Genomic DNA, 14392 nt, shown 5'->3' on the forward strand with positions numbered 1-14392 from the left:
AAACTGGTTTTTAGTTAGTTTGTCTTTTCTATAAAGACATACATTGTGTAATGAAGAAGGGTCGGGAATACTTTGAAGATTAGACCTGGTGTATATTATTTTGATATTAATAGAACTTGCTGCAAGCAGTATTACAACATTTCATAGATTCATGTGTTGAAGGTTTCCAGTCAGTTTCTTATGGTGTTTTTCCTCTTTCTTAGTCAAAGCTTGAATCCATTGATCTTCAATAATTTGAATAAAGGTTATGAAATAGAATTATTTGTAAATGCTCTATTTCAGGTTATTCATATTTCCTATATGCTTTTCAACTTAAATGTCAATTACAGAATTCACATGGTTGCTATGTCTTTTGATGTTTACTTCTACTTTCTCTTACCATATCTCATTAATGATTTGTCTAAGAAACCTACAACTATCTTGCCTCTATTAGACTAGTTTTTATGGCCTATAACTAGTGTCTTTGTATCAAAGACTCCATACCCAATGGTAGTATTTTTCACATATCTAATCAAACTTCATTTTTTAATAAATATGGCCACATAACTCAATTGCAAAACCTACTACTACAGTGGCCTAGAGTAGTTGAATTTTAGGGAGATATCTCTCTCCAGGTTGAAGGGTCAGCTTTCAACCTCAAAGACTTTCGAGGTTACCTTAGAGTTTTTTTTGAAAATCAGATCTCTGAGGGAAAACAATGATTTGTGTATCAGTTTGGTTGCAAGGTGTTTTCTCTGGTGACTCCATTCTTAACTGAATCTAGAGCTCAAAACTTTCATGAAGACTCCATTGGCCGAAGACTCAATTGTCTGAAGAACTATTTGGAAACTCGACACTTCAAAGATGATTCCCATGGAGGCTTACATATATGCAAGGTATGCTCCTATGGATCACTCTCATATTCCTGGTTTTCCAAATCACATCCCTCACATAGATTGACAAACCTATTTTCCAAAGTTTAATGATCAGAAAAGGGATGATGCTAATTTAAATTGGATCAAATTTCATTTGCATATTCATAAGTTAAGAGTTTACTTGGCTGAAGACTGCCTCATGAAGATGTTTATGGCTACCCTAGAAGAAGGCGTGAGATCATGGTATAAAAGACTACAACTTGGTAGCTTGTATTCTCTAAAGAATTTCCACACAACATTCTTTGAGCATTATAGAGAAAATTACCGTTCGCTATTGTTGTTTGAAGATTGTTGTGAAAACTATGAAAACTTCATTCAGTGTCTAGAAGATGTGCACGGTAATGAGGAGTTAATGGATGAGGAAATATATGAAGTCCTATGTGAATATTCATCCTGACAACAAATGGAAGTTTCCTGCTTGGATGAAAGAGAAATAGATTGGGATCTTAAATCTGAAAATTATAATTCTTCCCTTGAATTTGATGAAAATGTTCAATTTTTAAGTGACCAAGAAAGGGGTAATGATATTCAGTCAATTATTTCTATGTATTATTTACCTCCTGTTTCAATCATGGAAGAAGAGCAAGTTCTTGTGGACTTTTTCCAAAATGGAGAGATCATTAAGGATCTCAGATCTCTTGAAGATATAAAATAAGAAAATTAAGGAAATGAAGATGATGTTTTTGTTGAAACATATGAACAGCCATCCTCAGTCACCCTGTTTTGCAAAACATGGATTTTTCATCTTTCTCTGATATACATGAAGATAATCAAGAATGATTATTGCAACCAGTATTTTCTTGTCCAGAAAGTTTTTGTTTTCAACATTATGACAATTATTAGATGGAGGTATTTGAGAAAGAAAATGCAGCTGGAGGAGTTCCATATCAGAGTGACAAAATTTAGCAAAAATGTAAAACCAGTTTCGATTCTTATGAGGATCCTTTCACAACATATTTGGAGTCAGAAAATAGTCCCAAATTTTCAAATTTTGTAAATATCAAATTTGTTTTCAAATATGCTTTTGAGTTATCATTAAATAGGTTTTTCAGTTTACTCCATAATAAATACATGCAAGGTTTTCAATGAATGGACAAGATGCTTGAATAGTTGCAATGGGTGTTTTACTTCACCTAACAACACATGTTTCAAATTAGTAGGAAATGGAAAGCATGAATTTCAGTTTTTAGTTTTCAGCAATTGTTGTTCAAGGTGAAACCAAATTTTGAGTATGGATTTGATTGTAATAAAAAAAAATCATCTTTCACATTGCAGTGTAGCTTTCAGTTTGCAGTTTCAGTATGGACTTTAGTGTGGTATAGTTTACAAGTTGTATGGTTATCAGTTGGGAGCCACCCAATGGATCAAACGTCTGGTCTATGGAGTTCTTGCTGCCATCTTAGATCGAAAACATCTCCGTGAAGCCAATTGTTGTCACATTAACTTTGTTTTTAAAAAAAATCAGAAAATGCTAATAATTTTAGTGTCAGAATTTTAGTTGTAATAAACAAGGAAATCATCGATAGCAAGGCTATTGACGCTTTAATGTTATGATAATGTTTTCTGAAGAAATTCGCTAGCAATGGGCTTATCATCATTTCTAATATTATTGACGAGATGACTGTCAGCACCAAAATCAAATTTCAAATTTAAATTTTGGAATTACGTTGACCGCGTTAGCGGCAATGATAAGGTTTGCAAGCGTGCCACATCTAAGTGTAATGTTAAATCATTGATTTGTCTGCCACCATCGATATATTTTTTATCGATTAATCATGGTTTAAAACATGAATTTCCCCTAATTATAATGATTTCCCCTCTCCACTGATTAAACTCATTTCACTTTGTAAATTGGTGATTTCGTTTGTAAGTTTGGTTATTTTTCTCTAAAATTGGTAACGTATGGCAAGATTTCATCTAGCTTCTCCTACAAAGATCCAGGATCAAATCCTGGTGTTTTTGTTTCCAACTAAAGTTTGTGATGGGTAAAGGAGACAAGGATAATCGGGTCAAGCCCAAAGCACTAGATCTGTTGGAGATGTATCCCGATATCGAGCAACAGTTTCAGCATGCCAATTGGTGTGAGTTCTTCCATCGTTGGACCAGCTACCACAATGTCGTGGCTCATTCATTTGCTTAGAATTTCGATGGAAACCGAGTGTAATTTGGTGGGATATCCTTCTCTGTTACAGAACAACTAATCTCAAAGGCCATAACCTTGCCAGAAGACGGGGAGCGATTTTGTAGAAGCCATGTGTTGGTAGGAGTTGATGTGCCCTTCTTTCTGAAGGAAAAGTTTAGGAATCGTAATTGGAGAGTCAGTGTTTAGAGGGTCTAGCTACAAGAAAAATGGAAATGGATTTTGAATATAACCCAGTCATACTTCACCTGCGAAGGAAGGTTCAACCAGGTAAATTTCTATCACTTCCATTTTCTTGCACATTTAGCTAGTCAGGTTAGGATGAACACTTGTTTCTATTTATTGGAGAGTCTCAGGCATATGGAAACTCATTTCAGAGCTAAAACAAACCCCTCCTCCCACTATGTCTATCACACAACCCTCATTAAACTGTCGATTGAAATCCGGTTGGAAAAAGCAGGAAGAACCTAGAGCCACTTCCTATTTTGGGGAGGTTTTCAACCTCAACCCCCTAAGGCCTTAAGAGGAAGGAAGAAAGTTGTTAAACATGGGAAAGAGACTCAAGAAACAACCCCTGTTGAGCCAACTCCTAGCCAAAAGACACAGAGGTCCCTTCTACATCCTCTGGCCCTAAAATCCCCAAAGTTTACCAAAGAAAGAGTGTTAGGCTTAGTAAACTAGACCCTACATCCCCTGTAAGCTTACCTTCTACTATCATTTCTCCCGGGCCATGAGTTCACCTATTGAATCGTCCCCTGCAGACACAACTATGCCAGAGATCGTTAAAGGAAAAGAGGTCAAAGTTGAGACCTAAGTTGAAGAAACACTGTCTAAAACCCTTAAAAAGGAGGAAGACAACCTCATACAAGGCCAACAAATAAGTTAAGGTTTAAAATTGCACTGAGAAGAAACCCAGATTTGGACAAGGAGGTAATTAATGTAGATAATTTGTGATTCAAGTACCTTATCATCAATAGAAAGAAGATTCTAGGCTCTAAAAAGAGCAGAGACAAAGAAACTAAATGAAAAGGTCTTTATGGGGACAAGGCAAAGCAAGAAACAGAGGTTGGAGAAGGTGGATGTGCTTCTAAAAGTAGTCAACACCCTCAGTTAGGAGGCTTGGAATCATTTTGAAAATTTTGGTTATGCACTTAAGAAACAACAATTTTGGATTTATCGTTGACAGTGTGCTTAGCAACGACTTTACATACAACAAAGCAGGGAGTATCTGAAATTCCCATTGTCAGCGATTTTGAAAGAAGCAGGAGCTAAAATCTCCACTGTCATCAATTTTCAAGAACAAGAGTTGACATCTCCATTGTCAGCGATTTTGAAGAGGAGCGGTGACATCTCCATTGTCAACAAATGTTCGCAAGAGAAACACTAACATTCCCACTGTCAGCGAATTGTAAAAAACAGGCAGAAAGGAAATGTCGACAATCAAACTGTCAGTAAAATATTCAACTCAAGAAACCAAAGAAGCTGGTAGTGGTAGTATCAACAAATTTCACCAAAAAGCCCGAGCGAAAAGGAACTCTAACAGAAAAGAAGTTTTTTTTTTTAAGGATTGAACCTATTTGCAGAATGATTTGTTTTCCAACCACGATTCAGTTCTATCAATCAGGGACCTGTTTCTATTTTCGAGGAAGATATTCTGAAGATACTTTTTCTTAGCCTATGTGTTAGCATATTTTGCAGCATATATTTTATTTTAGAGAAAAATTGATGTAATTAAAGATATTTTCCACATGCATGAACTTAGAACATTTTGATATTTTTGGATTTTTGTAATTAAGTTTGAAACTATAATCATGTGATCGCATGATGTAATTTCTATAAAGAAAATTTATGAAGAATGGAAAAGGGTTGGATTTTATTGTAAAAACATTAGCATTCTGGTGTATTTGAGCAAATCTTAAATACATTGCAATTTTGATTAGCATTTGCAGAAAATTCATGTGTTGTAGTTCCTTGTCCATTATTTCTTTGTTTATGAAAAATATTCTTCATGTCTAGAAACTTCAGTTTTTGAGATTTGGATTCATTCATGCTCATTTCTTGTATTTCTCAATCATTAGTACTTGTTGCTTCTATAAGCTATAAGTCTACTTTCTTTTCAGTTTTCTTCTTCTAATTCTCTCAATTTGTCAAAGGAGTTATTACTACCTTGCTTTTTGTGTCTTGATCATTAGATTTGTAGCATCAAACTAGACTCCATGTCCAATGGTGTGTTTTATATACAACCCAACCAAATTTCATCCTATAAACTAAATCCGTCCTTAGATCTTAAAGTCTAAAACCTGCCACTACATTTACCTAGAGTAGTTGTGTTTTAGGGAGAGATCCCTCTCTAGGTTGAAGGGCCAACTTTCAAACTTAAAAGAGGTTTGAGATTACCTTTTATTTTTTCCCTAACAACAAGGTTTTATGTAAGAGATAACACTACTCTTGGAGGATTAATGTAGAGAAATTTAACCACAGGGGATTTCTCTTGAGTTCTTCTCTTATAGATTTTAGGATGGTTAGAAAATATTTTTTGGGTACTTGGTTGCTACCTCCTAGGATTGAATGAGATTATAGATCCACCATATGAACATACTAAAACGGCTTCAAGATATACTCATTAAAGAAGGTTTAATCATAGACTTTAGATCTCAGGGGACTCAAATCCTAACAACAATGGCAACAAAATGTTACAGCAAAATATTGCACCCTAGTGCAAAGCCTCACTAGATGATCAAATAATGAATAGCATGGGAGAGTTATGATTACCACTTAACAACTACTCCCCTCATTTTAGTGATGGATATAATCCAACAAAAGGGATGTTTCCCTAATAGATCTTGGGATCAAACTACCTAGTCAAACCAAGTTCAGAGCCCCCTAATACTTCTACTTCTTATACCACCAACTAAGAGGACCAAATAATTAGAGTTTATGGTGGATTTTGAAAGTAATTTCCATATTTGAGTTCAAAGGGTCTTATGGCTCTTAGCAAGACTTGATTCAACCAATAAAGGCTCAAGGTGTTAGAAAATCAGAAAGGCAGAAATATTTCTTATGTTGATAGTTACTTGCGATATTCTTGTAGTCTTATTAAATTTATTTATGTTCTTCTTTTATATTCTTTTCATCAAGAAATCATCATATCAAAACATGAAGATCAATGACACCAAATATAGGCACTTAGCCAGGGATAAAACCCCTCTATACGGGAAAACATAGTCAAACTCTTCCACTAGAAGATTCAAGTCAAAATTGAGACAATCCAATACCTTAGACCAAACTAAAATACCTTCCTCCTCCACCAAGTCAAACCTCAAACTATCCTTCCAAAATTCAAGGATCAACTACAACAATATTACATCAACATTGCATCAAAGACAAAATTTCGGCCCTACTGATTTAGAATTTCAGCCCAGCTTCAGGTCTGCAACTCCAACCCTCTTGCAGCTTTAGCTTCTTCAAATGTGTGAGATAAAGAGAGAATAAATCAATTTCTTCTTGCTAGACAAGTGTTGATTATGATGTTGATGTTGTAAGTTGTGAAACCTTATTCTTAAAGAAAATATTTCAATAGAGAACATCTGGATAGTCATTATGAATACCTCCCTAGATAAGAGGGAGTTTTGAATTTTTTTTGCTATGGTTGGTCTTCATAATGTACGATTTGGTACTTGTAATGATAAAATATAAATTATATTTCTGAGAAAAAAAAATTATTTATTGAATTTTCAAAAGTATATCTTTATAAGGCATGTTCTTCATGGCCATTTCAAAAGTAGGAAATTGAATATTTAAATTTAAGTTTTAGACACCACAAGATTTCAAGTCGGCTTCACATGTGATCAAGTCGGCTCTGCCCCAAGAGACACCCATTCATACACCTTCCAATGCATATAAATAAGTGATTTTTCCTCCCTCCAAAGGCACCATTCAATTTGATCTACTAGACATAACATCCTCTAGCCATATGAAAGAATTCAAGGAGCAAAACGAAGATCAAGTAACAGACTGAAGGCAAGTTGAATCTCTTGGAAAGGGCTAAATTTCTCTATGGTTTGTCTCTGTGAAAGAAGGGTGAATTTTTTTTGTGGTTTTTCTCTGTGCAATAAGGCCAAATCTCTATGGTTTCTCTATGTGGAAGAAGGACAAATTTCTCTGTGATTTATTTGTGTGGAAAGGGTCGAATATCCTATGGATTATCTTTGTGGATAGGGTTGAGTATCCTGTAGCTTTCTCTGTGTACGAGTCCAGGATTTATGTGAAGACAATTTTGTGAATAGGTATGAATTCCTCTATGAGAGTAGTCTGATATCTTCTATGACATAGCCCGAGTTTTCTTGTGAGTAAAAGTCTGATCAAGCCTGATTTTTCTTGTCAAGAGAAATTTGATCAAGCCCAAGTTCCTATGGTATGGAGATGTGACCAATGCTGAGTTTCTCTATGGTATGACAATGATATAGTCTGAGATTTTTTTGTGGAGAAGTAGGCCAAAACTCAACCTCCATTGGAGACTTTGACCGAGTTGGTCAAGGTGGATCTATTGTGGACAAGTGTAAGAGGTTGGACTTGACATCTTGTTGGTTGTCTTGTGAGTGCGACCATAAGCATTGACTTTGATGTATCTCCTGTTGAACTGAATCTCTAAGAAGAAGGTTGTGGGGTTTCCCCAAGTGGGATTTCCCAGGGTAATTGTGCATTGTGATCTCTACTGTTTTAGTGTTTATGGTTGAATTTTTGAATGTGTAATTGCTTGATAATACATTGAAGTGCTAAATAAACATCTACATCATTGAAAGTAATTATCAAGTTTTAGAAATAAAGTGCTTGTATAATTTACACTGGAAAAGTCAACACCATGCAACCACAAAGTCATCCATATAGTCAATAATTGCCTCAAATACAACAACAGGAAGAAGAACAAGTGAAACAATAGAACCAACACCAAATGTATTCAGTACCTTATCAACCTATAAACATGGTCAACCACCACAATCAGGGCCACTTTTGTCATTGAATGAGCAATTTTCTTTCTTTTAGCATCAAATGCTTGTGCCGCCATTGCCACATACTGTGAATGTTTCACAACAATTACATGTACCTGCAACATATCAGATGCAAATGCAACGACACACACCAACATAACATTATGTTATTCGGGAAATTCAGATTCCAGTGATTCAGAATCACTTTCAATCACAAGAAATGTGTCCTCCATTGAAAAAGCAGCAACAACCCCTCTTGCAAACGCAGTAGCACTGCTTAATGTAGCCTCAGCATTCCCCAGTGTAGCAACATTCCACACACACAATAGCACATTCCAAAAGAGATTACATTGATCCAAGTGATCAATCAAATTAGTACTCAACTATGGAATTAAAGGATGCATGTTCCCAGCTAAACTAGATAAAACTAAATGTTGGAAAGAGTGCATTTTATCATGTAGAATATGATGATGAGCTTGCAAAAAGGCTTGGGTCTGCAATAGCAGCAATATTTTGGGATGCTACCAATAAATTTGGCATTCTGGATGGCATATGCATTGTGTTATGCATGCAAGCAACCATTATCAACATTACTTTCTCTTGTGAATGTTTACAATCAAGAAATTGACTATTTTGTGTTATTGTGCTTAATTAATTTTGCTAACAAAATTTCTAGCATGGTCAGTGATGCTATCCCTCAATCGACTACTAATTTTAAGACATTCACTATCAGTCTTCTCCAGTTTGTAACTAAGAATTTGGGTTGGGAGCCTATTCCAGGTGAGAGTCACTTGGATGCAAGATTAAAAGACCAAATATTGGAACTCTTACCTCAGTTTGAGCATGAAGAAACTTTTTGGGATCGATTGAGATCCTACATCTTGGACTTTGGTCTAACAAATCAAGAAGTTTAGAAATCATCAACCCCTTAATCAAGTTACTAAATATTGGAACCGAGTGCATTGTCATGCAGTTGGCTTGAGCACTTGCAACACTTTTCTCCTCAATTGAAACTAACAAACATGTGGTCTAAACTTCTAGTGGTGCAATCAAACCACTAGTTGAACTTGGAAAGTCTTCAAGCATTTATGTTGTAGATATGACAATCAATGCATTGGCTAATCCTCTTTCAGATGCCCAAGTTCCTGCGCAGGTTTTAGTAGAGGATATCATTCCATCATTGAAAAGAATCCTCAACGATGGTACAGAAGAGGGAAAGGGAAACGCAACATGTGTGCTTGCTTGATTATTGAGTCACGTTACTATTGATGACGTGTTTGTTGAACGTCTTCATCATTGTGGTACAATTCCTACTTGTAACCTTTCTAGCTTCTACTAATCTAGACAATATAATGTCATCAAATGCTTTAAAAGCCCTTGTCATATTTCCTAGAGTGATACAAGATGGATGTCATGCTATTCCAACATGGGTAGTCCTTGCTGAATTTTCTAACAGCTCGGAACCATTGGTGAAGCGCTTCGCCATTGGACTTCGACTAGGCCAAAAAAAGGCAATTGAGGCTCTTTTGAGACTGTGTGGAGACCAGTCTTTAGTTCTTGCATAATTGGTGGTAGAAATGTAAAGATGTATTGATGCTTTGGAGTGGAAAACAACGATTTTCTCTAAAATTCATGCCACTGATGGATTTCGAAATGAAGAAATTGTTGATATATTTCTTATTCAAGAAACTACAAGCCTTCCTGATCAACAAAAGTTTGTGAATATTTTTCTTGGAAAGCCTCTTAAATGGAAATTCTTGAATATTTCTTAGAAGATTACCTATATTGGGTTCAATCATAAACACGCTAAAAAATCCTCCCTCTATACTCGATGTTGCTTCTGAGGGTTATGGCCACAAGTAAGGCAGAGTGTGATATTGACTCCAGGTTCAATGGTGTTGGGATGGTACAATAGATATATGTTTGAGCATTTTATAGGCTTATTTGGGATCCTGGTATTGATATACAAGTTCTAGATTGCTTGAGGGCAAGCAATCTCGTGAAGGGAGGATTGTAATGTCCCCTTTTTCGAATGTTCACCAACTCAATAGCTTATTTGATTCTTGTAGGCTATGGAAGGAAAATGGGGATCAATTAATTTAATTATTTGACTGTCATTTGGGTAAAAAGAGAAACATTAGAAGTGATGCTAAATAATTAAATTAAAAATGGTGCTATTAAGTTACTATGGGCCAAAAAATAATAAAATCATTATATAGTTTCTTTATATTATTGAGAGGGAAAAAGGTAAAAAGGGGAGTTCCATGGTATTTTGATGGCTCATGGTATTCTAATGATAAAATTTATAAAGGATAATTGGAGCTCACTTTTAGGAATGGATTGATTATTGATTTTAATAATGGTTTTGATAGCTCTTGTAGCTTGCGAGTATGGGTGAGAACCCTTGTGAGAAGGGTTAGTTTCGGTGGTGAGAGATCCACCTTATCTGATTCGGCCAGATTGGTTTCAGTGGTGAATCTATCTACCCTAGCCAGTCAAGGAGGAGGAATCATCCAAATTTCTCACAGGTGCTTATTGACAAGAACCTTGCCAGGGAACAAGGAGCTTGAGGAGGAGTTGACTTATCCATTTGTATCGGTTTCGTCTTTTTCTTGCAAGTTGAATTAATTCCCTAAGAGGGTTGAATTGCAAGGGAATCCAAATTATTGTAGAAGTGATTTATCCAATTGCCAGAGTATTTTCTAAAGAGGTTAAATTTCCTTTGAAGACCAAAATGATTCCAAGGGGAACTAGCCATGCCACTACTATAGTAGTTACCAGGTTCAATAAAATAAATTGCATGTAATTTTCCAGATCTAGTATAATAAAATCAACTAGATTTTTTTTGTAAATTTCTTAATGGGAAAATTTATGGTTATTGGTCCCTTTACTTTATTTGATTGGGAAAAAATATATATATTTTATTTGCATGCCAAATATTTGAATAAATAATTGTGCAAAGGTTTTTAGAGTCTAAAACGGCTGAAAAATATCTGGAAAGAAATTTGGCAGTATGAGCAAGTAAAAATGACAAGGGACATTACAAATTTATGCTAAAATAACAAAAATAATAAATTTTAAAGAATAGGTGATTGTCACAAGACCAAGCACTAGTGTGTTTCTCAATCTAGGGCTAATAAAATCAAGGATCAACAAAATTGGGAGGAAAATGGCAAGGATTTTGACTTGAAGACTAAGAGTGACACAGTTGTGTCTCTTAAAAATTTAACCTAGACATCCTACAATTTTCAAGGATAAAAAAGTGAAGAACCTACACTTCGGTCACCTCAAAGAACTTGATGAAAAGGCTTGTCCAAGGAGAACAATGAGATAAAAATTTGAACAACAATTGGGGATACTTAAATAACCATTATCCATCAATAATAAACAAGGTAAAGAGGATAAATTTACATTCATTAGCATGCATCCATTAAATCTCACCATAATCATCCATGAAAAGAGAATCCATCCATATCACAAGTCTCCCAAAGAAAATCACTTAACTATATCTCCATAGTCAACTAGAGAAAAAGAACCTAATCCAAGAGAGGTGATCTCTCGATAATCTACAATGACTAAAGTGAGGTTAGTGCTCCCCTATTTATAAAACAAAGTGTGTTACCCCAATTAGGTTAATAGTTCACTAATACTGCTAAAAATGTAAGAATCCATGATACAAGGTGGATAGATCTAAGATAACCCCCAAAAATGCCTATAAAGTGAAAATATAATGCTAAAACATGAAAATATCGTCTAAAGTACCACACATGTGAGAGTAGAAACCTTATGAAGGTGATGTCATCTCCAAAAGGTGTAAAATCTCCAAAATTCATGTCTCTCCCCAAAAGGTGCAATGTATCTTCAAAAGGTCATGACTCTCCATTAAACGGTGTCCTTTATCATCAAATTGACCCATCACGTCCCATCACATATGCAACCTCCTCTATCATCATCATGATATCATCAAGGGAATGGGGTCTACGACTTCTCTAAAGAGATTTATCATCATCAAGTGCCATGTCATCGAACAAAACCTTGATATCATCAAAGGTGCATTATCATCATGAGGCTTCATGCCCCCTCCAAGGACACATCAAGCTCATCAATGCAACATCCTAACTCCAAGAGGTGGTGCCCATGGTCTAATGGGTGCCTGGAGTGTATCAAGGAGTATGCCAAGTCATCTCATTGTCCAATGCTGATCATCAAGGCTCAAACGTCGAACAAAAGTGTGCTGCATCATCATGTAGTATGAGTGAAGCATCATCAATGCCCTCCAAAGGACCATGTACCATCATCAAGCATGGGCTCAAGGAATCAAGTGAGATCAACTAGCATGCATATAAGAGTCATTGTGACATAAAAAGTGGGTCATATCTAATTTAAAAGCCATGTAACTAAATCACATTAGGTATCCTCTTCAAACTTCACACTACGCTATGACCTTATGCAAGTTACCAAGTTTAGGTATGGGAGGGTCATCAACTACCCCTATTAAGTACTCCTAAATTACAGTGAAAAAAGAGGCCCCAGTGGGATGAACAATTCGTAAGCCAACACTTCAGTTGATAGGCATATGTGACAAGTGATATGGTTAGGCGGATTTCATGAGCAATGCCATAATCTTATACATGACTTATGCAAGACCTTCATCCATCGACATCTTAGTAGTGGGAGTGTTTTGTACTTGAGTTACTCCTTCCTCGACACTACTTTTTCCACCCCTTAATTATCCCTTTGCGTTGATTAACTTGTTTTTGCAAGTTTCAATGATTTTCTTTAGGAATCCCCTTTTAGTATGGGTATTTCATTGCTCATAGGGGTTGAGATGTTATATGCATAGGACTGTGGTGATGGCCTTACATGAGGGGGTAGAGATCAAGCTAACTTGGCTTTCGACTATGATTCATCCCTTGCCTTTACATATTAACATTTGGCACGTGCTCTTTTATTCTTTCTTGTAGCAAGATCAACCTCTGCATATTTCCAAACCCCTTCTCATAGGATGAGACAAAAAACAAACTCATATAAGAAACTGACAACAACCAACCCAAAACAAGGGTTAATGGAGAAAAGGAGAAATGTAAAATTTAAGTATGGAAGGATATGGCCACACTATCTCTATCTAGGCCTCCTATTTGCGCCCCTTCTGACCAAAGAAAAAAAACCACAAGGTCGTTACACTTGAACAGAATGAATTGATAACCACCAAGGGAAAATAAGGCAACAAACATAACTTCCAAGCATCATGATCCATTATTGACTTCAACCTATGATTCTTAAATGCCTAATGTTGATTTGGGGTAGCATCGGATGTGCACTAGCCACAAAAATTGGTGGAGAGGCTAAGGCACATGAGATCTCCAATACCCAGAAGGGGTTTGGGCAGATTCTAAACAGTTTGAGAGATATTAAAATAATTAATATTTTTAATGGAGTCCCTAAGTCTAAACTTAGGGAAAATAAAATATTAATGTGTATTAATATAAAATTGTGTTAGAATGGTCCAAAAGTCATGGATCAAACCAAATCTAATCTTAGCTGTCGATTAGGAACTTAATCTCGGCCATCGATTTGTCAACGAGAAAAGTATAAGAGGAGGCTTGAGGGTCACTTAGAGAATACACCAAGAGGTCAAGATTTCAACTTGGTGGGGTTGGGTTTGTTGAGAAACTTGAGAGAGTGATCAGAGTTGCAGCTAAGGGGCAGTGAATACAGAAGCAAAGAGGCAGAGATAGCACTGTGAGGATCAACGCAGTAGCCAGAGAAAGGGATGGAGAAGCGGCCAAGGGTTCACATAGAGCCAGCCAGGGCTCACGTAGAGGCAGCCAGGAGCTGCGCAGTGCCTCAGAGGGCCAGCGTGGGTGATGCAGAGGGCCAGAGGACTGATGCAGTGCCTCCAGAGGCTGATGCAGGCCAAGCGAGAGTGACGTTGGGCTAACGTTGGGCCAGCGAGAAGCTGACGCTGGGGTTTCATGGGGTAGATTAAAGCCGTGGAGCTGCTAGAGTGTTTATTTGGGGTTTCAACTAGAATATCTATTTTCGAGTAGAGAGGTACTACTACCGAGATTTTTCTCTGTTGGGTGAGCAAGATTTGGCACCCAGATTGTATTTTGATACTGCTTAATAAATCAAACCCTCAGATAGTTGCACCAGTTTTCCCACATTGGGTTTTTCCGGGGACATTAGTTCAAAAACAACAGTTTCACTTGTGGGCTTGTTTCTGTTTACTTCAGTTGATAATATGTAATGTGTTGAGCATGTAATTGTATTTACTTCCAATATTTACATGGTAAATAACTTGTTAATTAACAAAACAAGTAGGTAGGAATAAATCAGAAAGTACATGA

The sequence above is a fragment of the Pinus tabuliformis genome, chromosome 1_2 (genome assembly GCF_031772625.1).
Source record: "Pinus tabuliformis cultivar Carrire ecotype Pingquan chromosome 1_2, CPIR1, whole genome shotgun sequence".
Taxonomy (NCBI): Eukaryota; Viridiplantae; Streptophyta; class Pinopsida; order Pinales; family Pinaceae; genus Pinus; species Pinus tabuliformis.